This window comes from Pelobates fuscus, chromosome 2 (genome assembly GCF_036172605.1).
Source record: "Pelobates fuscus isolate aPelFus1 chromosome 2, aPelFus1.pri, whole genome shotgun sequence".
Taxonomy (NCBI): domain Eukaryota; kingdom Metazoa; phylum Chordata; class Amphibia; order Anura; family Pelobatidae; genus Pelobates; species Pelobates fuscus.
In genome coordinates this window covers 328,590,275-328,616,623 of record NC_086318.1, presented here as the reverse complement: position 1 = coordinate 328,616,623, position 26,349 = coordinate 328,590,275, and positions in this window count along the sequence as shown.

The window sequence follows — 26,349 nt, the reverse complement described above, 5'->3', positions numbered from 1 at the left end:
AGCCAAAGGAGCTAATGAGCTTACCAAGGGAGGCAGTATAGATGGAGAACAGTAGGGGACCAAGGACTGAACCTTGTGGGACACCAACAGAGAGGAGTTGGGGAGAAGAAGCAGAGAAAGAAACACTGAAAGAGCACTGGGAGAAGTAAGAGGAGCACCAGGAGAGAGCAATATCTTGTAGACCGATATTGCGGAGGATAAGAAAAAGCTGTTGATGATCAACAGTGTCAAAAGCCGCAGACAGGTCAAGGAGAATTAGGATAGAGTAGTGACCACAAGATTTTGCAGCAAGTAGATCATTGGATACTTTGGTCAGTGCCGTCTCCACAGAGTGCTTAGCGCGGAAACCAGACTGAAGCAGGTCTAGCAGAGAGTTGGACTCGAGGAAGTCTGTCAATCTCGCATACGCAATTCTTTCAAGGATCTTCTTTAGAATTGGGGTTACAGTTGCATGTTTGAAGGGCGATGGAAATATACCAGGGGAGAGAGAAAGATTGATAATTTTAGTGAGAGGTGGAGAAAGAGAAGAAGACAGAGTGAGGATGAGATGCAAGGGAATTGGATCTAGGGAGCAGGTGGTGGGGCGGGAGGACTGGAGCAGAGCAGAAACCTCTTCCAATGAAGCGGGTGTGAATGAACATAGAACAGCAGAGGGAGTGAAGTTAGGGGAAGTATTGTAAGGGGAAGAAGAAAGATGAGAAATCTCTTCTCTAATTGTAGAGATCTTGTCAGTGAAGTGAGTTGCAAAGTCTGAAGCAGTCAAGTAAGTAGGTGGAGGAGGAACAGCAAGGCGAAGAAGAGAGTTAAATGTGTGAAATAGTCGTTTGGGTTCACGGGAGAGTGTGGTTATGAGGGTATTGAAGTAATTAACTTTTGCAGAGGAAAGAGCCAAGCTGTATGAGCTCAGCATAAATGTACAGTGGAGAAAGTCAGATGCACAGTGAGACTTTCTCCAATAGCATTCAGCAGTTCTGGAGCATTTTTGGAGGTATTGAGTGAGCTTGGTGTGCCAGGGTTGTTGTTGGGGGCGCCAGCGGCGTTTAAATGTACAAGGTGCCATGATGTCTAGTTGAGAGGAGAGGGTGGAATTGTAGAAGGAGGTTGCAGAACTAGGACAGGTGAGGATTGATATAGCTAATAGAAGAGTTTGGAGATTAGTGGAGAAATGCTCTAGGTCAAGACATTGGAGGTTTCTGTGAGAGTGATGTTCAGACGGCAGTGTCAATTGGGTCTTAGGTATGCCAATGTCAAAAGTCAACAGATGGTGGTCAGATAGAGGAAAAGGAATATTGGAGAGATTAGAGGCAGCACAGAGGTTGGTGAAGGCAAGATCAAAAGTGTATCATATATATATATATATATATATAGCAGAATGTCTGAAATCCTAGCCCTTCTCCTGACGTTCCTCCTACATTTTGGAAGGTGCATCCGTCTCCTGGATACCTGCACTTCCGAATCCAGCCTTGTTCGAATCTCCCGCCAAATTCAGCTATTACAGGTCACCTCGCAGTCTTGTTCGCTGTTTTTTCCCCATGACATCTGCTGAACAGAGATCACTACCAGGCCAATCTCATGAACAGTTTCAGGTAACAGATGGGAATGGTCCCGTTCGCACTATTTCTGTCCTTTTCTGGCCTTTTTGCGGGGGTAGGCTCCCTGTATTCTTGCGTATATCTTGTGTATTAATATATTATACATTTGTTTCAATTCATGTATAAATCATTCTTGTATAATGCCTTTTACATTCATGTCAATTAGTATCAATTCGTGTATAAATCTTTCGAGTATAATGCCTTTTACTTTCGTGTCAATTCGTTTCAATTGGTTTACAAATCTTTTGTGTATAATACCATTACTTTCGTGTCAATTCGTTTCAGTACGTGTATATATCTTTCGAGTGCAATGCCTTTTACTTTTGTGTCAATTTGTTTCAATTCGTTAAAAAAATATTTAGTGGAAATGCCATTCATGCCTTACATTCATGTTAATTTGTTTAAACAAATATGTTTCATTTAAAAGTTGTTTAAACAAAATAAATTTGTTTCAGTTCGTTCTAGTTCGTTACAATTTGTTTATAACATATATAAATGGTTGTGTCACAATAATTCAGTACACTACCAAAGTTTCCTATATTTTCAGAACGCTACCAATTTGGGAGAGATTCAAGCATATATCAACTAATGTATAGACGCAGGTAAGCTCCAGTAGGGAATTCTATGTTGAGACTGGTATCAAAGTTAGCCCTTTTCTCAACCTTAGACTTTTGACCTGGTTATTTCTAGGTGGCTTGCAGCCAAAGTTATATTTGACTGATTACCCAAGATAGTTGTCAGATAAATCTATTGTTTTACACATCAGTCTGGACCAATTCTGCTAAAAAAATAAATTTTAACAAATATATTGGCCCGGTGACCCTCTTAAACTCTTAAGAATGAAACGGACCCATGGGATATCAGCTCAAAGCATTTAATGAGACGTTACGCTTTTAGAAAAATTGCATATCCTATTAAACCACATTTAGTTATACCAGCTCTCTAATATACTGTGTATAGTAACAGTACACCACTAACTAATTAGTGAACACCAATACGCACTGAAGGTAAAAAAAATCGCTGAATCTTCGTACCAACTACTTGATTTCAGTTTATTTTCTTTATATTTTTGTTTTGGTTGTATTGTAACCCACAATAAATTGTGTATTACTTGTAGTTAAAATTTTTATAGTTATTTTATTTATTTGGTATTTATTTTCTCTTGTTTGCTTAGTGCAGGTGAGCATTTGGTGAAACATTGATTATTTACAGAATTCACATTCCATGTAAAGTAGGTTTTCTTTTGGGTTAAATTCCTGCTTATCTAGCCTGTCTTGCACAGTGTTGCTTGCTGTACGTTATACAGTCATTGGACCTTTTTTGAGCCGGTACTCTTTGGAGATAGGGTGCATTCAAGTTATTCATTACAGTATTCATCTCATTCGTTATTATGTAGTAGGCCATTTGATATTTGGATATCAAAACCAATGTTGGCTCAGATCAGGGGGCATGGATAACACCGCAGGTAATCTTAGGCATGCATCCTTCTGTACTCATAAGCCTTATTTCTATAAAAAAAAACTCTATTCTATGATACTCTACAGCATACTGTGATACTCTGCTATGCTATACTCTGCTGCATACTGCGATACTATATTCAGCAGTTTTCCTCCATGCCGTATTCTGCACTGTGTAACCTGTTAATTACTGTGACATTCTATATTACTAAACTCAACAATACACTGCATACCTCAAGAATTCCTTAAACTGTTAAGACTACTGCACCCCATTATAGATTTGAACAGATAAAAATCTTATAAATTCACTTTATTCCACTGCCTGTAGAGTTTTATTTTAGTAGCCAGTCCAACTACTGTGACTTTATCAATATTGATAATTCTCATAGAGAAGCATTGAGACACTCAAAGTATGTGCAATCCTTCTCAATAGTGTTGTCGCGAACCCGAAATTTTCGGTTCGCGAACGCGAACTTCCGCAAATGTTCGCGAACCGGCGAACCGCGCGAACCGCCATTGACTTCAATGGGCAGGCGAATTTTAAAACCAACAGGGACTCTTTCTGGCCACAAAAGTGATGGAAAAGTTGTTTCAAGGGGACTAACACCTGGACTGTGGCATGCCGGAGGGGGATCCATGGCAAAACTCACATGGAAAATTACACAGTTGATGCAGAGTCTGCTTTTAATCCATAAAGGGCAGAAATCAACTAACATTGACACCTGTCCCCAAAGCCCCTGATACACACTGACACAGAGCAGAATAGAGACTGTTCCCCATCCTCAGAGACCGTGATGCACACTGACACAGAGCAGAATAGAGACTGTTACCCCTACATAGGGTCACTTGGCAGATATGGATTGACACCTATCCTAAGGATCCCTGATACACACTGACACAGAGCAGAATAGAGACTGTTACCCCTACATAGGGTCACTTGGCAGATATGGCGGGGTCGTGGGAGGGGGAGGATGACTTTCACCTCTTCCCCTGTTACATTCCCGTTGTGCTGTGACATCACCCTTATACGCTGTGTAAAGCATACTATTACAGTGAAAACAAATTATTTATTTTAAATCTAAAGCTTAACCAATTGTTAAAACAGATATGAGTGGTGGCACTGGGCAAGTAGGCACAGTATCCAATGTGAACCTCACACAGAAGCTGGCAGGCAGGCACCTGCAATTACATTACACAGGGAAAAAAAAAAAAAAGCAGCCTGATGTTATAGCCCTAAAAAGGGCTTTTTGGGGTGCTGTCCTTACAGCAGAGATCAGATGAGTCCTTCAGGATTGTAGTGGACACTGAATACCCTAGCCTAGCTATCAATTTCCCTATCTAATCAGCAGCAGCTAAACTTTCCCTCCTCTCACTAAGCATGCAGCTTCAGAATGAATCGAAAATGGATGCTGGGAGGGAGGTTGGAGGGTGTGGAAGGGAGGGAGTGCTGCTGATTGGCTGGAATGTGTCTGCTGACCGAGAGGCACAGGGTCAAAGTTTGCCCAATGATGACGAAAAGGGGGCGGATCGAACTGCGCATGTGTCCGCCCGCCGCGGCGAACGCGAACACGCTAAGTTCGCCGGGAACTGTTCGCCGGCGGACAGTTCAGTACATCACTACTTCTCAATGCTTCTTAACCCCTTAAGGACACATGACATGTGTGACATGTCATGATTCCCTTTTATTCCAGAAGTTTGGTCCTTAAGGGGTTAAAGATGATTCTATTTGTGTAGCATTCAATTTACTTGAAATAACTGTTCTAAGTAAGTAAGGCAGGAAACCATCCCGGCTGTATGCTGAGGAGATTTATACGGTGTTACCACTTTGACACTTTAACAATGTTAGGGCGACCATACATCCTATCTATAGCAGACTTTAAAGCATACTGACATGTCCTGTAGTTTTTGTTTAACATTGTATTAACTATCCTCAGATTTCAGGTGGAAGGGGTTTTCAATCACAATTGTTTCCCCACCATAACCTTTTTTTGTTTTTGCCTTCTAAGCACTACCAAGCCTCAAAAGCAAATCAGTAACCAACCTCATGCTGATAATTTGCATTAACAATGAAGCCGCTGCCCATGAGTGGTTCACTGGCTTTGCATCTTTTCCTAAGTTGTGTTCCAAAGCTGTTGTATACAGCAAACACAGGCTCAAAAGAATCCATGTTTAAAATGGAATGAGGCAAAAATTTGATTCTTTTTTCAACTAATTTGCATATGCCCACCCAGAATCCTTTGCGGTAGTAACATCACTGCAGATTTGTGATTTCTGTGGAAAAAGCAAGTCTTATGGCTTGACTGGTGTGCAGATTTTTGTTTAGCATTGTATTAACTATTCACAGACTTCAAATGGAAGGGGTTTTCAATCACAATTTTTTCCCCACCATAAAATTTTTGTTTTCTGCTTATATATATATATATATAAATTAAATACACTTGGAATGATAGTGTGTGTATGTGCCCGCTGTGTCCTTAAGGGGTAAATGTAACAAAGTCCAGGGGAGTTATCCAGGAGGATTAAGAGTTTAGAAGATGTCAGGGCAGGCAGTAAAGGTTCATAAATTGGTACATATAGTTTTTTAAAAAGCACAACCACTCCAATCTTAGCACAACCACCCCATGGTAGTTTTATATGTTTTAATTTTTCACTATTTACAATACATTTTGCACTTTTGGAGTGTGGCATTTGGGAAGCACCCTCACATAGTGGTAGCAGCTTTTTTATTTTTGCATTTTTATTTATTATTTTAAACAGGTCATCTTTGTTTCACATAGATATTTTTTGTATTTTTAAAGAATGGATAGACCCTAGACAGTTGCCTATGTTCTCTGCCTTAACGAAAGTTAAGAATGTTTACATCAGGGGAATAAAAATTCCATTTGAGCTGTAGAAAGTATTATAAACCCCAGCTCCTGTTTTATCAAAATAATGGAGAGAAAGATTGTCCTAATTTAATTGTATAACAATGTGATTTGGATTTTCTAACGGGTGAAATTAGTGGAATTATTTAAATTGGAAATAAGGGTATTTGAGATAGTTTCCATGAAATAAACCCTTTCTAGGGCCACTCCTGTCAAGAAGGTGATAAGGACACAACCCAGGAAAGATGGATTACAAAGATTAGCGAGAAGCATTAAGGATGCAAATTTGGAAGAAATATTGTGCAATCCTTTGCTCAATACATGCTCTCAATAATGAATCCCTTGTATTTAAAAGTGGACATGAATTCCAAACCTCTTCCTATATTCATTATTTAATCAATAACTACTACCCCTACAGCACCCTGTCAAATATGATGAGATTTAAAAAAATGAGTGCCCAAGGTTCAAAAACTGTGCTATTAGTTAGCAAACGGCAATGCCCTGTAAAGAGCAGCTAGTAACCAGACTCAAAATATAACCAGCAAAATGGCAGTAATTTTAATGAATAGTGAAATCTATAAAACCATGCTGCTTGTTGAAAAGTGCTGAGTTATGAAGTTTGAACCATGTTTAAAAATTGCTGCGCAATCATCCAGCACTGTTTCAGAGTTGATTGGAGATAAAATAGCAAATCAGTATTGAAAAAATAAGAAAGCAATATTGTAATCAAGTTTTAATGATACCAACGTGTGAAAATACTTCCAGAGATGATTAAAGTAATAAGAAGTGTTTATTGTATTGATAAGAAGACACTTCTGGATTCTATGTATTTATTATTTTTTAATTTTAGGAGCGCTAAGATATTGTTGTGGCACTAGAGATAAAGGTTATTTAATTTCAATATCTTTAAAGGAACAATATAGTCACAAGAACCACTGCAGCTTAATGTGGTTGTTCTAATGTCTACAGCATGTCCCAGCAGGCTTTTCAGTGTAAATGCTACCTTTTGCATTGCTGTCCAGCAACAACTCTAATGTCAGTCACTCAGACGGCCACTAGAGGTGCTTCCTAATGAAGAACCTATGTTCAACATCTCCACGATCTGAATGGAGATGCTGAATGCTCCACATAGAAATGCATTGATTCAATGTTTCTCTATGAGGAGATGCTGCCTGGAGCAGCTCTGCATCTTGCCATACATGCACAATAGGCTCCCAATGCTTCCCTATGGCAAAGCACTGGATTTCCTGAGATCATCAAGATTGATGATCTCATGATGTCAGCCATGGAGGTGGGGGTGAAGAAAAAGTAAGCAAACTTAACTTTTAACTTCATAGAGGGAGGAGTGGGGCATCACCTTAACATCTATTCCAGCACGATATTGTTAGGAATACATGCTTGTATTTCTGACACTATAGTGTTCCCTTAATTGTTGTTGTTGTTCTTTTTTAATGATTTCTAATATTTTTCTAACAATGCAATCTAATGATAAATATTTGTTTTAGATATTTGTTGTATATTTATATTTTTTATATGTTTTTTTTTTATAAATAGATCAACATGTGGTAATCACCAGATCTATGTATTTTTCATTCTAATTTACTTAGCATGAGATACTCTAATAGCTTCATGTAGGTTACTTGGTTGACAGTACAGATTTGTGCTTGGACCACTATAAAATTTAAATGAGTGAAATGCAGTAAAATAAATCTCCCTAGAAGTCTTCAACTTGGACTTCAGCAATGCAAAAGGAAGCCAATCAGTACTCTCAAGAAATTCTTCAAGTTTTATTCTGTTCTTTTAATTCTGCTGTTTGTTTTAAATGGCTCTGTACTACTGCGCACTAGAGTTTATAGTGAGATGCTGCTTCAAATCAGGGTGTTTTATTATAAAACAGGAGTGAAGATAAAAATAAACATATATATTTAAAAACTCAAATGGGATGTATTTCACGAAAAACCAATTACAGAATATATGACAAATGAAAGTAACTTTTCAGTAATTTAGTATAGATTCAGACCAATTGACTGCTTTTCATTCTAGTCACATACTTTTGTTTTTTAAAAGATCAAATTCACAGTAAAAAGCACTTATGCGGAAACATCAGTAGTAGTATATCGCCGCCACAGACTCCCTTTCCCAGTGTGAAATAGCTCCACCAAGTTGTGAAAGTGATTTTAGCTGGCATAGAATTCCCCCAGACATTAGTCAAGACTGAATGCTGGGAGTAGATCTGTTTATTTCAGGCAAGCACTCTCAATATATACACAGACCCCCAGCAGACCTCCATACAGAAAAATAGCAAGCTCCTCCCTGGAGTCCCAGTGTCTGAGAGATAATTGAGTCAGGAAACTATAACTCAATTATCTCTCAGTTACAGGGAAACAATAAAAATATCATACAACACCCCAAAAGCACCACTAAAATTCATGGGAACCCCACAAGAGCCACATCCCCGGATAGCCCTGATCTGAGCGCCCAAGTTGGCCAAAAAGCGCTAAGATCTGTTTGGTGGTATGAAATCGCCACCAGGGTAAAGTTGTGTTCCAAGGAAATGGGTGCAACGGCCGGTCTCTGCTCGAGAGTTCCTGCATGAAAACCACATAATATATTTGTATGCTTTCAAGTAGCGAAGGCTCCCTCCTGTCGGTAGTTCCTATCTCCTAAACGCTATTCGTATAGCTGGTCGGGAACTGGGACGGGCAGCAGTTCCATCTTTACCAGTGTTCGCGTGAGTGCCTACCCGAAAAGAGTTCCAGGTACTCGATGACCATGTACCGCAGCCAGCGCTCGAGAGACAAAATTCGCACTTGGTGTTCCACGTTCTAATGAGGTGCTGGGGTGGTTCTTGTTTGGTAGCTGGACTAATTGGGTTTGAACGAAAATTCAAAAAGGGAATGGTACCAATACAAGTGATGGGGTATTCCTTCACAGCACAATAGTTCACTTAAACCAGGGTTTAAAATTCCTACTTACCATCAGCCATTGACGAGTGAAAATCTAGCAATGGCAAATAGACATTCTTCACTGGAGAGTGTGCCATGGACCCTCCAGGCTTGCATTGGCAAGTAACTTTTACATCCTGTAGCATAGGACTTGAAAGTTTAAGGCCCACTTAAGAAATGCCAACCCTAAACCCAGTGGACTAAGCAGATGCAATAGAGGGTCACAACATTAGAACGACAGGTTCTGTGTTACAAAAGAATATGGCAGTAAGTGGAGCCATCTGAATGACCCTCTTATGTAGTGACTGCAGTTCAGTGTGAAGCGCCTAGATGGAGAAAGAGGAAAGGAAGTGACATAACTCTGTTTCGTGTTTTGAAAGGCAACTTTTTTTAAGTACTCAAGTATCCAGAAGAGCATCAGCTGGTTAACGAATGACTGAATGGCTCCAAATGAAAAATGTTCTTTTTTTATTTAGTCATTTGTTAAAGAGACAAAGCAGGCACTATAATCATTTCATCTTTTTGGATTTGTTCTAATGCCTGTCACTGGCACTGTCCCTCCTTTCAGTGTTGCACTATATTCGAGTATTTTAATGCTTAATGATGGTTTCTGACTTCCCATAGCCAAGCCCCCACAGGAGGTGTGGCTAAGGCACACATTACACACCTTCTTAAAGCCATCTTGATTCATACCTGAATATACACTGTGATAGGCCGGAAGTCATCACCTGACACTCTCAGCCAACCACAGCTGCCCATTTCTGCTTAATTTAGGCTAATGTGTCCTCTTTTGTCTGAGCAACACAGAGGAGATGGACTGCTGAGGACTCTTGTTTAGCATTAAAACATTAAAAATGTTTTAACACTGAATGAGAGGACTGTACCAGGGGACTCCAGACTCTATATCCACTTCACTGAGATAAAGCAGTTACAATGCGTACAGTGCTTCTTTAATTTATCTGCAGATATTTGTTTTCAGACAAAATTAGCAATATTTTCTTCAAGTTTTCAATTCTTCTGAAATTAACTGCATGTGTCTACTTGCAAGTTAATTACAATAATATACCCTAAAGGTAAAGGTATTTCAGCCTTTTCAATTGGTAACTCCACAGAATTCACAAGGTTGTGACTGCTTGTAAAGAGAGTAAGCTCCACACCTTCCATCTACCCAATCTTTTATGCGTATGACTTTGGATGCAAGATATGACGTTTCTATAAATATTATTCATCTGGCAGGGACTTTAGTTTTAAATGTCATATACAGTCACAAATGTATATGTAATAATTTTAAGACAAAAGGTTAATAAAAATAAATATAATTTTGTACTATTAGAATAATGTTCCTACTTTTTTAGAAATTTTAACTAGTATATTTAATGACAAATCTGCATCACTTGGCATTACCTGGTAAAGATATATCCATGAATTCATTCCAAGTATAGTCTTAAGAACACATTTACAAGGCTTGACAAATGCTTATTCCCTCAAAGGCCATTAGAAATTGTGCCAAAAATGCTGATCAAATGTCTACAGTAGATCCTGGCCTAATTTGTAAGACTGCCTCGATATTCAGCCTTCACTTTCTGCTTAATGACTTTGCCTTGTTCTATGCCAAGAGAAAAATATACAGTTTTTGTCACAGAGCTCAGGCCTCAGGCCAGATAGCGTCATAACTACTTTCAGAAATAAATGTTTTTTTAGAGGCAGGTGTGTGAGCAAAATACAAAGTTGCATAATTCAAATTCAATTTCTATAAACTGGATTATCTCTTTTTCATACTTTGTCCCATTTGGCTTCTGCAATTTCACCTGTTCTCATAATTCATTTGCTGTGTCAAATTATTTTTTTAAATTTTTTTGCTGTTGATAAGGTTACGCATTTTGAAAACTTGCTGGCTCACCCAAATACATTTTATTAAAAATAAATTGAATAGTCAAGTTTAACTTTTAGCTACATTTTTAAAACTCCAAGAAGGCATGAAGGATGAATTCACATGTGAGTAAGAATAAATAAGATATTTACAACTTTGCAGGGTTATTCACTAAACACAAGATTTTGCCCGAATTGTCAAAATCCAGTGAAAATGACTAAATTCTAACTGCCTTGGCAATTTGCAGATTTACTAAAGCCAAATGCAAAATGTTATTTTGATGAGTTTCTAATTTATATATCCTCTTTATTTTTCCAACAATCATAAAAGGCAACTCATAAAAAAGCAATACAGGTAAAATAACACTCCAGCACTGAAATGTGACGATCGGCAGACAAAAACACCCCCACTAATCTTGCCAAAAATGTAATTACTGTCAGATTAACTTTTTTGTCAAACAAGATAAAATCCCTCAAGTGCAGTAAAACCCCTCATTGGACAACATAATTTACTGAATATTCTACCTTACAGCAATAGCTCCCCCCTCAGTCTCCCATGTGTCTCACCACCCCTCAGGCCCTCCCCTTCATGTGTCTCTCCCGACCACCTAGCCCTTTCAAGTGTCTCTCCCACCACCCCACCCCTCTATGTGTCTCATTCTGCCCCCAGCCCCTCCATGTGCCTCTACTACCCCTAGGCCCTCAATCTTGTGGATAAGTGCAAGATAATGCATCTTTGATGTAAAAACCCAAGGGCAGAGTACAGAATATTTGATAGAGTCAATATCTGAGGAAAGGGATTAATGGGTGATTATTTCTGATGACTTAAAGGTAGGCAGACAATGTAATAGAGCAGCAGGAAATGCTATCAGAATGCTTGGTTGTATAGGGAGAGGTATTAGCAGTAGAAAGAGGGAAGTGCTCATGTCATTGTACAGAACACTGGTGAGACCTCACTTGGAGTATTGTATGCCGTACTTGAGACCGTATCTTCAGAAGGATATTGATACTTTAGAGAGAGTTAAGAGAAGGGCTACTAAACTGGTTCATGGATTGCAGGATACAACTTACCAGGAAAGGTTAAAGGATCTTAACATGTATAGCTTGGAGGAAAGACGAGACAGGGGGGATATGATAGAAACATTTAAATACATAAAGGGAATCAACACAGTAAAGGAGGAGACCATATTTAAAAGAAGAAAAACTACCACAACAAGAGGACATAGTCTTAAATTAGAGGGGCAAAGTTTTAAAATAATACCACGAAGTATCACTTTACTGAGAGGGTAGTGGATGCATGGAATAACCTTACAGCTGAAGCTGTAGAGGTTAACACAGTAAAGGAGTTTAGGCATGTGTGGAATAGGCATAAGGCTATCCTAACTATAAGATAAGGCCAGGGACTAATGAAAGTATTTAGAAAATTGGGCAGACTAGATGGGCCGAATGGTCCTTATCTGCCGTCACATTCTATGTTTCTATGTTTCTATGTGTCTCTTCCAACCCCTCAGGCACAACATGTGTCTCTCCAATCTTCCAGCCACACCAAGTGTCTCTTCTACCCCCACCAGCCTCTACAAGTGTCTCTCACACCCCCTCCAAGTATCTATTGCCATCTCCAGCCCCGCCATGTGTCTCTCCCACCTCCCCACACCCTCTATGTGTCCATCCAACCCCCAAAGGCCCTCCATGTGTCTCTCCCACCCCGCTCAGCCACTGGAAGTGTCTCTACTACCCTCTAGGCCCTCAATGAGTTTCTACCACCCCACAGCCACTCCAAATGTTTCTCCTACCCCCCAGCCTCTTTAAGTGTCTCTCCCACCCCTAAGCTTCTCCAAGTGTCTGTCTCACCCACTCCAAGTGTCTCACCCACCCCCATGTGTCTCACCCCCTGTGCCCTTCATCTCCAGGTAGTGTGGCCTAGTGGACAGCAATACCCGTTCTCTCAGTGAGCACTTCCTGTCAGTCCGTGGTGCTCGGCCTTGCTACATACAGTATAAGGAGGGGAGCAGTACAGCACTGTGCTCACCTCCTGTCTGCCACCTGGCAACTGTGGGCCCTGGGCCCGTGCAGCCGTATACTGGCCTTTAAGTTATGGTGGCATACGGTTACACGAGTGGCAGGGATCGCAGCTGCAGCCGGGCCTCCTGGATTGACAGATCCGGTCGCAGCTGCGACTCTTGTAACTGTGGTAGTTTCACCACTGAGTAAAGGGCTTAGCCTTGTAAAGTACTACCATTTTTTTATTAAGACCCGCACAGTGCTGAAATAAAGGTAAGTTTTTAACTTATTGTGGGGTACTATAAGGTAGGGGTAAGGTTAGGGGTAAGGTTAGGGGTAGGATTAGGGTTAGGGGTTGGGCTAGGGACTTGCCGAAGTCCCGAATTTCCAAACTGTCGAAGTGCTGAATTGCCGAAGTGCCGAATTGCCAAAGTCCCGAATTTCGGAAGTGCTGAAGTCCCGAATTGCAGAAGTGCCAAACCGAACCAAATTTTTTTGCCCATGCACATCCCTATTGTATGTGTGTGTGTATATGTGTGTGTTTGTATGTATGTGTCTGTGTATGTGTGTCTGTATGAATGTGTGTCTGTGTGTGTGTATGCATGTGTGTGTCCATGTCTGCCTGTGTGTATGTATGTGTGTGTTTGTGTATGTATGTATGTATGTCTGTGTGTCTGTATGTATGTGTGTGTGTTTGTATGTAAGTGTATGTGTGTATGTCCCTATGTATGTGTGTCTGTATGTATGTATTTATGTATGTATGTGTATGTATGTTTTATGTATGTGTGTCTGTGTATATATGTGTGTGTGTCTGTATGTAATTGTGTGTGTGTGTGTCTGTATGTATGTGTGCCTGTATGTGTGTGTCTGTATGTGTATCTGTTTGTCTGCATGTGTGGGGGGAACATATGGGAGGGTAAATGTATGGGGGTGACAGGGGTAGACATATGATGGGGGCCCCATGGCAATTTCACACCAGGGCGCTGTCGTTTCTAGTTACGCATCTGTCTGCTTCTTAAGCTAATCTGCGTGGAAAAAGGAAACTAACCCTGTTTAGGGGTTGTTGGGGAAGGATAGATCTGCAATGTTTTGTCTTGTAAAGCACTGATGTTTTTTGCTAACTTTTGCAAGAGACCTGATTTTAAAAAGTTACTGTTTACCAAAGATTGCTGCTGTTTTGACTCTGAGTTAATCCAATTTCTGCCACCTTTCCATGGCCTCATGTTCAACTCTTATTTTAATCTGTCTCTGAGTGTGGGCACAGTACATGCTACAATGTGCATGCAATTGCAAATAACTTGCATGCACATGCATATAAACAAATCACTTTTTTTAAAAGTAATATTTATTAATTTATTTATGTTTTATCTATTTACAAACAGGGTTCATTAATTTTCATAGTGAAAAATGATTGGCTGAAAGTTCATAATTAAACACGAATTTTATAAATGCGTATGGAATTTTTATTTTTTTTGCTAACTGAATGACTGAAAGAACCAAAACGATTTTTCCATGCACTTGTCTAGTCCCTAATTTACTTTAAATGAACACTTTCAGAACTGCAGTCTGTAGGTTTCTTTGCAGTTGATATTTTCTTTTCTTTATTTGAAAGGTAAGACTTAAAATAGTTCAGGGACACCAAATGTGTGCCATTCCATCCTGTACAAGTTTTTTTAAAATAGTTTTGGAGGCCTCATTTTAGATGTGGATTGGAACAAGTTATGGGATTTTTACTATTTGGTTCTAGGTTTCAGGGTCTAATGGAGTCCAGGGATTTAGAACAGCCCCTTCTTTTTTTTCATTCTTTATTTTTGAAGTGCAGAGGTTTTGAAACATTGGCATTTGACATTGAAGTGAGAAACAAAATAGGAGAAAACAAATTTATAACTAGGGCAGTAAATGTCATGAGAAGCTGCACATTTCTTTTAATTTAAAACAAGATTTATAGTCAGGCTAGCGATCTGCATAACTCTCGAGAGGTCCCTTCGGCAGGAATTAAATATTAGGCATTGTAGGTACAGCATTGCTACCCAAAGCTAGATATTGCAGAGTAGAGTAGGAGAAAAGAGTTTGCAATGTAGGACATCCTCAATAGGAAATTAAGTTGGAGCATGCTTAGGTAAGGCATCTTTGGAATAGTTGTGGCAGCAAGCTGGAGTCCCAGTGAAGATCATCCTATGCCTCTTAGGGACCCTGGATCAGCACATACTCAGCAAGTGAAAGGACTTAGGAATAGGCCTCATGAGCCTTGAAGGGGTGTGCACAATCAGCTGGATGTTGCGCCAGCTCCGGTGTCTCCTCCATGTATGAATGCATCTCGGTCTAGGCGTGGATATCCCTCTGTGAGTGTGCTGCAGGAAGTCCCGAGATGGTGTGGTCCAAGGCCCCCGAGGGTCACTGCTTAGCTGCACTCCAGTTGCTTCAAGAAGTTGGCAAAGATTTTATTCAGCTAGGCCTCTACATATAGTAGGGCATTGTCGAAGTGAGGGAGACACAAGGCATACACCATGTTGATGCAGAGTATTCCGTTCTGAGCAGCTGCATCCCTCCACCTGTCCAAAGGGGTGGGAGGTAATGGGCTCATTCACAAAGGATAGAAGCTTGTGGCACCCTCAGGTCAGTAGATTGGCCACCTCTACCACCCAGAGCTCACTAGGCCACATCTGTCAGAGTACACTCCCAACAAGTGACCAGCCATTGCTCAGTTTGTCTGGTCAGTTAGTGGGCTAGCACTTCACTCAGTACGACTCGATTGGGCCAGAAGAGAATATTAACAGCAGATTTGTGCCATGTAGTGGAGGAGCTCTCCTGAAATGCGTCCCTTCATCATGACAGTTGGGCCCTGCCCCCCAACAGCACCTTCTTTAAAGGAGCACTATAGTGACAGGAAAACAAACTTGTTTTCCTGGCACTATAGGATTATCAGGGCTCCCGCCCTCCCTCCACCCTCAGGGCCCCCCTCCCGCTGTGCTGAAGGGGTTAAAACCCCTTCAGCCACTTACTTTAATCTAGCGCCGGGCTCCCTCGGCGCTGGTGACCTCTCCTCTCCTCCCCCGCCAACATCAGCTCCCTAGTGGAGCTGAATGCGCATGCACGGCAAGAGCCGCACACACATTCAAACCGCCCATAGGAAAGCATTGCTCAATGCTTTCCTCTGGACTTTCAGCGTTCTCAATGCAATTTTCGCATTGAGAATCGTGGAAGCGATCTCTAGTGGCTGTCAGGGAGACTGGCTTAACCCTGCAATGTAAACATAACAGTTTCTCTGAAGTTTTACTAGGGGGACCTAGCACCCAGACCACTACACTGAGCTGAAGTGGTCTGGGTGCCTATAGTGGTCCTTTAATACAATATTCTATATAGCATATGCATACACAGTGCTCAAGTATAATACCTTTTATGTAAGATTTATTTTCATGCCTCTCAAAGAAAGAAATGATTCAGGAACACAATAAAAAACAAACTGCGCAGCTATTGCTGTAAGGTAGCAGAATTAGTAAATTCTGTTGGCAAGTGAGTGTTTTTACTGCACTTGAGGGAATTTTAGCTAGTATGTCAGAGTAGTAAAACTGTCAGTAATTCCATTTTTGGCAGATTTGGTGTTTTTTTTCTTTTTTTGTCTGCCGATAATTGCATTTCACTGCTGGAGTATTTTTTTTTTAACCGTATTGCTTTCTTATAAGTTGCTTTTTTTTTTTTTTTAATTGTGGGAAAAGTGAAGAGGATATATAAAATTAAAACTCATCAAAATAACATTTGGTAGTCAAGCATAGAAAAACCTAAAAAAAAAAATAGAATAGCTATTGTTTTAATGTAGATCTATTTGTAATAGCAATGCTGTTAAATAACATTTTAATCTTGAGACTGGTATCACCAGGGAAAGTATCATAAACTTGAATCTGGTAGTCATGGAAACATGGCAAGTAAGAATACAAAAAAACAGTGAGAATTTCAGCAAGGATTTATGACTAAATGGTTAAGAACTCAATTATCATTAAAACAAGGACAGGCATTTGATAGGATTTTTGTGATGTGGATGAAAAATTACATTTGAATACAAAAAGGTGCACAAAAATGTGTTTGTTTCTTTTAAATGCTGATCCGAATGTAATTGTTTCTACTGATCAATTTGGAACTACATGACAGAAAAACTAAAAAGGCAAAACAAAAAGAGTATTTCTTTGCTGCCTGTAAATCATTGTTGGAAGTTCTGCCCTTTGCACCTGGCAGTCAGCATTAAGATGTCTCTTTTTATTTTATTTGTGCGCAATGTTTACCTTGTCTGAATTGGACTGTGATGTCATGTTTTAAAATTTTAGAAATGTCAAAACAAAATGGAACATATCATGAAAAAGGGTACAAGTTATAGCTGATTTTCAATGTTCTATTTCATTATGTACATTTGATGGTGTAGAAGTAACAGCCCCCCTTTAACTACTTAATGATCACATGACATCATGCTTTAAAAATACCAACAGGGTTAAATATCTGCTGATACCAGGGATCATCAGAGAGTCTCCACAGTTAGCTGAGGCCAGAATTAGTAGCCATATACTGGCAGATTAGCTCTGCACATAGTCATTTAAATCTCTTTAAACCACCGCAGCTGAGCGACCCTGGTGACACCTTGTGTGTTTATTTGCCCATTGTTCAGAATGTGTGGGTCCTGCAGCAATAGAGGGAGGTCTCCCTTTCATGTTGCAATTACACAGTACAGAGAGTTCACAGAGAGTTCTATACTGTGAGCTGGGAAACCCTCTGCTGATGTCGGTACTGACGTCAGCAAAGGGAATCCCTCTGTGATAGTATGGGTGGACATGGGCGTCTGCGGGTGGGGGGGGGGGAGAGCACTCTAAGCCACTCAGTTGCTCCCCATTCATAAAAAAGTAAAACATTTTTATGAACCGGGAACTAGTGATTGGCTTAGAGCGTCAACTGACCTCTCTAGCCAATCAGCGGCACCCATGCCTGACGTCAATCTGTACTTCCTTCCTTACACTCCGTTTCAGAAGCCGAATACCACTGAGCAACCTGGAGATCTGGAGCTGGAGGAAGCCTTTCAATTATGAAAAATTCCTGCGGACGCCCATGTCGGTGGAATGGGATTATAGGGTGGAATTGGGAGGTGGGATTAGGGACAGGTTTAGTGGATGAATAAGGGTCAGGATTAGTGCAAAATTAGGGGTTCAATTATGGATAGAATTGTGACATGGATTATGGGTAGGATTAGGGCAGGTTGTAGGGGTAGGATTAGATGTTGGATTATAAATAGTAGTATGGTTAGGATTGTAAATTGAATTAGGGGGTAGGATTAAGGGTAGGATTAGAGGTTGGATTAGGGGTGAAGTTAGGGGCAAAGGTAAACATTATGGGAAATAATTTTACTCAGTAACAGAATAGACATAGGAGGTATTTAGTAGTAGTGTATTGGGACACATGTTGTCTGTGAATTTCCTCAAAATAAAATGTGCAAAAACACAAAGAAATATTAAATCTAACCATTAGAATTGACCAAAGTTCATGTAAAGTTTCTTTATGTAAAATGGCTAAATAATAAGAATGAAAAGGCTCTTAGTTAAAAGCAAGGGGGATGTACTTCATACAAATAAAAGCTTTTGTGTAGTGGTTTGTGATTTTGTAACTGTGATTAAAGATACAATTCCAAAATACCACATTTTGCAAAGTTTTAGCTTTAAAATTGCTATTCACTCTTGGCAATAGTTTTTATAACATTTATAAATGAATTGAAATCCAAGACAAATTGGACATTTTACCATTCAGAACTAGTTTGTAAATCTATTCTGAGTTACTTTTTTCTTAGTTGCACTTTTTGTGTAGAAATCATTAAATGTAAAACTGAGCATTTTTTTTTTATTGTTTTATATTTTATTCATATTTAATATTGTGCTGTGGATCCATTTAAGGTATGGAGAAATAAAGTCCTATTTCTTCTTTAAAAATGATGTATAATATGTATAGGTGCCCTCGAACAAGAAGGGTAAAAATTGTGGTAGAACGTATAAATAAAGTGCCAAAAAAGCCTTGGTCAAAAATGCATCACCTCTCTAAAAAGCCTTGCTCATTAAGGGGTTAAAGGGACACTCCAGGCACCCAGACCACTTCTGCCCATTGGAGTGATCTGGGTGCCAACTCCCACTACTCCTAACCCTGCAAGTGTAATTATTGCAGTTTTCTATAAACTGCAATAATTACCTTGCAGGGTTAACTCCACCTCTAGTGGCTGTCTACTAGACAGCCACTAGAGGTCACTTCCTCCTTCATAGCACAGGAAACCTGTGCTAGAGCGTCGCTGGACGTCCTCACGCATGCGCATTAGGTCTCCTCGGCCGGTGGGCGGGATCAGTCTCGCCCACCGGCCGACGCAATATAGAGAAGGAGCGGCGCAGAGGAGGAGACAGCGGCGAGGGACATCGCCGCTGCCTCAGGTAAGTGACTGAAGGGGTTTTCACCCCTTAAGTAACTGGGGATTGGGGGGTGGGAGGGAGAGGGACCCTCCAGTGCCTGGAAAACGGATCGTTTTCCTGGCACTGGAGTTTCCCTTTAAGGAATAACAATATTAGCTATAATTGATGATAAAACATGCTATATTTTGGATACTTTGGTTTAGTAAAATTAATTCAGTAACACATTGGAGTATCTATCTGGCTGAAACTGATGTATTCAATGTCTGATGAAAAAAATTATGACCATATGATTAATAAAATAATAAGATATTCAAATATGATATTAAAATAATTGGCAACTGTAAGGTGAAATTATTTATTAATATGCTAACTATTATAAAATCAGTAAAAATAAAAATTCTACTTGCATGATATTATGTGAAACAGAATATGAGTTCATGAGCCATGTCCCTTTCTTTAATGTACTAGGAATGGAAAATATATTTTTATTGACCAATTGAATTGTTGCTGATGCATTCCAATATATATTGTATTGATCTATCGGTATATGTGTATGCAAGTTTAATTACTGTGTGCAGATCATCACATATTTTAATCGTTTGACATTAATCTTTTTGTTTTTCACTGTGCAGCTGAATGACGTTTCAAGAGTTTAGACAACAGTTGTACAGTGGACCGGACAGCAATTCAGCAAGTGCTAACTAAAATGTACATGTTATGGTACATACAGATTTTGTCTAAATTAAATATTATTAAATTCCATCTATAAATTATGCTAGCAGAAATGCTTGCAAATGTGGAGATTTTAATTTGATGCTCTTTAAAACCTTGGCACCTAGCCAACATGTAAATTAATCTTCAGTATTATCCACTCTACGCTAGGAGCATGGATTTCTAAGCAAAGGATTAAGAGACAGGGAACACAGGCTATAGCTCTGAGTTTACGAAGTTGCAGCGTACAGGCTGGACCCCTGAGTGTATGGAGTTGCATGCTGGGAAGGAATATGTGCCTTGCAGAGAGATGGTCAGTTTTAGTGACGGACAGGAAGACAATGAGTATCGGGGAAGAAGTACATTTGGAAATAAAGGGGCGGATGCCGGCTTTTGTACCGGCCCTTATAGCATTAGACTTGGAAAAATATTTTTCATCATCCTTACTATCATTTTAAAAGTTAGGCAGATTGTTATTATTGGTATTACTATTTTTTTTAACAAAATATATCTTTGATAATCACAAAACATATGAATAAATAAAAATAAGTATACAAATGTATGGTAATGTAGGTAGAAAGTGCACCAAAGCAGAAGCAAGGTATGTGCTGCAGAACAACATTACCTTGGAAACAAACCGACAGAAAACTCACATGTGTAAACATACGAAGATATCACATCTTTATGCCAGTAACATCTGTCGTACTTAATTGACAGGTCCCATGTGGAAGCCATGCCCTTTTACACTGTCATCTTATAAGCTGACTACTCATTTATGAGTTCAATCTTTAGATCGGAATATATGGATAACCATGCAAAATCTATGTTCAGGTGTTTTTGTTTTGCTTATGCGTGTCTGAATGTCTGTGTATTTATCTAGAGGGATATCTGTAGACATATACTCTACATAGATGTGAATGAATGAGTGTGCAAGTGTATAAAAACAAGGCTGTTTGCCTCTAGCTTACAAACAAGCCATACATTCACAGTAAACTGATGGACAATTGTGGATAATATGCTCCATATAGTTAATATAGGTGATTCAATGGTGTGAAACCCTGCAGTATTTTGGGTGCAACAAACCGATACTTTAATTAGTTCTTCAAGAAAAACATTGTAATTTTATTTTTAAAACATAGATTCAAAATATTATAGGGTTATTTTAAAGGGTAACATCAACCCTTAGTCATTAAATGTCATTAAATGACTAAATAGTTGCTTTCCCCTATTGAGGATTTCTATTTGGTCCCACCCTTGTAATCATGTAAAATAAGTTATAAACATATTTGAAATCCAGGGCCAATCTAAGCAGCTTTCCACGCCGCCCAATTAACGTCAGAGACTCTGTCAGGAGGGACTATCAAATGCTTCTCATCGATAATGCGCTCTGAACCTGGGAGGAGAGGTAGAGAGGAGATCAGGGGGTGAACAATGGAGGGAGAAGAAATATCAAATAAAAAAAAAGACCATTCAATATTGTAGGGAGGGTTGGCACATTCAAGCTGTCCCTTGCACTGCCTTCCGGGATAGAATCTGATAACATCGGTTGCCAGCATGCAGTGCGCACTAATGACAGTATGTTTTGGTCAGAATTGATACTAGTCATCCTGAGAAAGAGTCCCTAAGTAATGTGCCCCAGCCCAGGAGTGCAAATATCAGACTCTTACCTCCATGCCCAGATCTAAAAGTATAAATTGTCTCAGTAGTTGGAGTAAAGCTTAAAGCACCAAAATAACTTTAGCTTCATGAAGCCGTTTTGGTGTAAAGTGTATGCCCTTGTTGTTTCACTATCAATTCTGGACCACTTAGGAATGAAATCCCTTTATTTATGCATCCCTAGCCACACACACACCTCATGGCTGTGACTCACATAAATAAAAGGTTTCAATTTCACAACATAGTGTGCATACTTTAGAAGTTCTTATCTTCTGTTCTGTTAATTTAACTTTAATCATACAGGTAGACTGCTGTAGGTGATTAATAGAGCAGGAGACAATTCTAAAATTAAATTCTAAATCAAACACACTGTGCAATAAGGGAAGCTAAAACATTGAGGTCCTTTTTTCAGGAATAGTGTAGGGAAGTTGTGTGACTCTCAGCCAGGGGAGATGTGGCACAACAAAGTGATTTAACTACAAAATGGCAGGTAATTACATAATGAGACACAGTAATTGCCACATATTACATGCTTAGAGGGGGAGCAACCCTAATCAGATCTTGAGGTATCTACCTGTCCTCTGCTGTATTCTTGTCAGTTTGCAATGTCTCTCTGTACCTTAAAGAGAGACCCCACTGCCTAAATAAAACAATGTTTTTAAAATCTGTTTAGTAAATATACTCCTAATGAAAACATGCATTAAGTAAATTATGCATTTTTTTCACTGAGAGGATATTTAAAAACAGCTTGTAAATGCTTTAAATCTGTTGTCTGCAACCTTTGCAAACCTTCCCCTTCTAACTCTGCCCAGGCTTTCTGTGGCTGTTCAATCACAAACTTCCTCATGCAGCTCAATGAGAAGTCTTTCCAAGGCAGGTCCTCTGAGCATTTGCTGCCGTAGGAGTTTAGTTTCACTGAGCTAACCAAGCCAGGAAGTAACTGTAGTGATTCTAATTAATGATTTACATTGTAAATAAAGCATAATAATGTTAATATGTTAGAGGGACCACTAGGGGCAGTATGTTGAATTAATTATGGTTTCCTTATACTATGTGCTTCTTGCAGTGACCTCATAGGCCAGCCTACTCCAGGGAAGCTATCTCCCATAAAACATTCTACTGGGAATAAAAAGAAGAGGTTATAGAGATTCAAGCTCTCTCTCTTAACTGTAGACTATCAGCTCTGACTTCTCAGTCCAGCCAAGGGCTGGGGACATTTGTACGTTATATGTTGTAGTCTGTTCATGTTCTGTAATTTATTGTACTTTAATCCATTGTTACTGCTAGCATTTGTTATAGCCTGTTACTTGCTATAATTGCATTAAATTGACATTTAATATTAACACATTTCATGAATTTTCTAACCACATATTCAACCATAATGCTAAGAACTATAAAAAAATATTAATGTTGTAACTTATTGTTTAAATATGGCATTAAAAGATTAATATTCATATTTAAGCCATGACCACAACAGTAACATGATCTGTTATTGATTGACAGTGAGGGGGGCGTAACCAGGTTAATATTTTAAAACGTCCCAATTTCTAATAAAATCTGCAGTTTTTATAAATATTTCATAAACTCATCAAGAATGGTGATCTATATCCTAATATAACTTCCTCTTTTTATGCATCGCAATTCATAATCAAATCAAACTCTACTTTGGCACCAACCCTCAAACAGACATATTAAAGACACAGTTTGCTTTAAACCAGTATATAGTAAAGAAGCCCCTCCACCTAGAAGGTCTTCCTGTCATATTGCTTCCTTTGTTTACCTCTCATAGTTACATAGCTGAAAAGAGACTTGTGTCCATCAAGTTCAGCTTTCCTCACATTTGTTTTTTACTCTCAAATGATGCTGCTTGTGATGATGTGTCATTTTGTTTGTGACATCTCTAATGGTAATTGTTTAACTGCAGTTATACCTTAAATCGTTAATGTGTTAGTTCACTTTAAATGTAACCTGGAACTGGAAATAGGTCCCAGGTTATAGTTCAGTTGTAGAAGGAAGACTCAGAATAAAGAGATCCTGGTTAAGCTTCTAATCCTCTCTGTGTCTTATATTAATACAACACACTGCTAGCATTCACACAGAAATGGAAGTATTGTCTATCTCTGGAGTTCCCAGAGAAGAATGGAAATGCATGTTTATGCTATGGAACAAATGCTCAGTTTTAACTAAACATAAAATGTCTTACACATTGATAAGAAGGTGCTACAGGGTCCCTGCATTGTTCTAATGCCAGACTACCAGATATCCCGTTGTACTGTTGGAAATACCACCCAGCCCAAGTACACTTCTCCATAAATGGTGGTGTTATGCCTTTTTAAAAACGTATTGGAACGTAAGAGGAACATAGAGTTCTTACCAGACTCATCGAATCTTCCCCCTTAATTCAGTCCGAGTCCTATAATCTAAACCACTCAAGTAGCTCCCGAGAAAACATTAAAAAAAACCTTGATGATCTGCTTAATAAATATAACAAAATCTAGAATTCTACAATAACAGGAAGCTCTGCAAACTATGCCCAAACTGGAATCATGGTTGAGTAGATTATAATATTTGATGAACTGATTTATTTTGGTTTTAAAATGCAGCAATTATGAGAATTATGTATTACAACTTGGTTTGTCAGATCAACCACCAGGGACTGCATGTGACTATAACAAGTGGATTATCAATAAGAAAGCATGGTAGCATCTTTCCATAATATGTCCCCCTAAATTCAATTAATTCATACAGTCTCTTCTTCTCCCTCTTTATTTCTGTATTTACTATTCTAATCAGAATAACAGCTACATTTAAAATGTATTTGTTGTTTCTTCTGTTATTGTTTACATACCACTCATAGTTTACTTATTGTCTTAGGCATTATTTGCTGTGATTTTGGATGATATACATCACCATTGAATATATTGAATGTATTACTAATGCTCCACTTTATGATTAAATGTGTATGTTACCCGCCACTAATATTTATATCTCTATATATATCTATAACTCAAAAGGGTGCTATTCTATCTGAAATTAAATAAATCCAACTTCCTTTCACAGTTACGGATTAAAGTGATTCCTTTCAAGTTTTAGTACTCTAGAACAGGGCATCCCAAACTTTTATGGGCAGAGACCCACTTTTCAAAACAGTACGGTAATTCTTTGAGACCCACTTGCTTTTAATGCATATTTTAAAAAAGTGAACACCATGGCAATCAACTTTAGAGGCATACAATTGGCACACCATAGCAATCCGCTTTAGAGGCATTCAATTGGCACACCATAGCAATCCGCTTTAGAGGCATACAATTGGCACACCAAAGCAATCCACTTTAGACGCACATGATTGGCACACCATGACAATTACTTTTAGAGCCATAAAATTGGCACACCATGGCAAACCGCTTTAGAGGCATACATTTGGCACACTATAGTAATCCGCTTTACATGCATACAATTGGCACACTGTGGCAATCTGTTTTAGAGGCATTAAATTGGCACACCATGGAAACCCGCTTTAGAGGCATACAATAGGCACACCATGGCAATCAGCATTACAGGCATACAATTGGAACACTATAGCAGCTTTAGATGCATACAATTGGCACACTATAGCAATCCGCTTCAGATGCATACAATTGGCACACCGTGGCAATTCGTTTTAGAGGCATAAAATGGCACACCATGGCACTCCGCTTTAGATGCATACAATTGGCACACCATGGCAATCCGTTTCAGATGCATACAATTGGCACACCGTGGCAATTCGTTTTAGAGGCATAAAATGGCACACCATGGCACTCCGCTTTAGATGCATAAAATTGGCACACCATGGCAATCTGTTTTAGAGGCTTACAATTGGCACACCATGGCACACAGCTTTAGAGGCATAACATTGGAACATTATGGCAATCGGTTTTAGAAGAATACAATTGGAACATCATGGCAGCTTTAAATACATAAACTTGGCACACCATGACAATCAGCTTTCGATGCATAAACTTGGCATATCATGGCAATCACTTTTAGATGCATAAACTTGTCTCATCATGACAATCAGCTTCAGGGGCATACAATTGGCACACCATGGCAAACAGTCAGATGCATAACATTGGCACACCATGGCAATCTGTATTAAAAGCATAAAGTTGGCACACCAAGGCAATCAGCTTTTAGATGCATATAATCGGCACACTTTGGCAATCAGCTTTAGATGCATAAAATTGGCATAACATGGCAGTTTTAGAGGCTTAATTCTGGGATATCATGGCAGTTTTAGAGGCAGAAACTTTGCACATCATGGCAATCAGTTTTAGAGGCATACAACTGCTTACTCACAGACTCAGAATCAGAAGTGCTGTTGTCCTGCTCTTTTATCCAGGCACCTCACGTTGATTATCCCAGTGGTGGAACTAATGTAGAGAGGGCCCTTGTGCAAGTATGTTTTCTGGGCCCCCCTCTAGTGCAAGTGTGGCGAAAAGGTAGATCTCCCTCTGTCAGAGAACTTCAACAATGCTATGCCAGATGGGGAAATACCATTTGCGCATTATTGCAGGGTTATGTTTGTGAGCAGTGTTTGAGCATTTGAATGTAAGCATGTTTTTGTATTAAGTATATGTGTGCATGTATGGGTGTATTTATATGTACTGTTGCCATTGGAATGTAGAGGTGTACTTGTTTGTAATGTTTGCGTTTGGATGCATGGGTGTTTGTATGTAGTGTAGAACTTTAAATGCAGGTGTGCTTTTTGTGTGTAGTGTTGGTGTTTGAATGAAGGGGTGTTTGTAGATAATTTTAGTGTTTGAATGCAGGGGTGTGTATGTATGTAA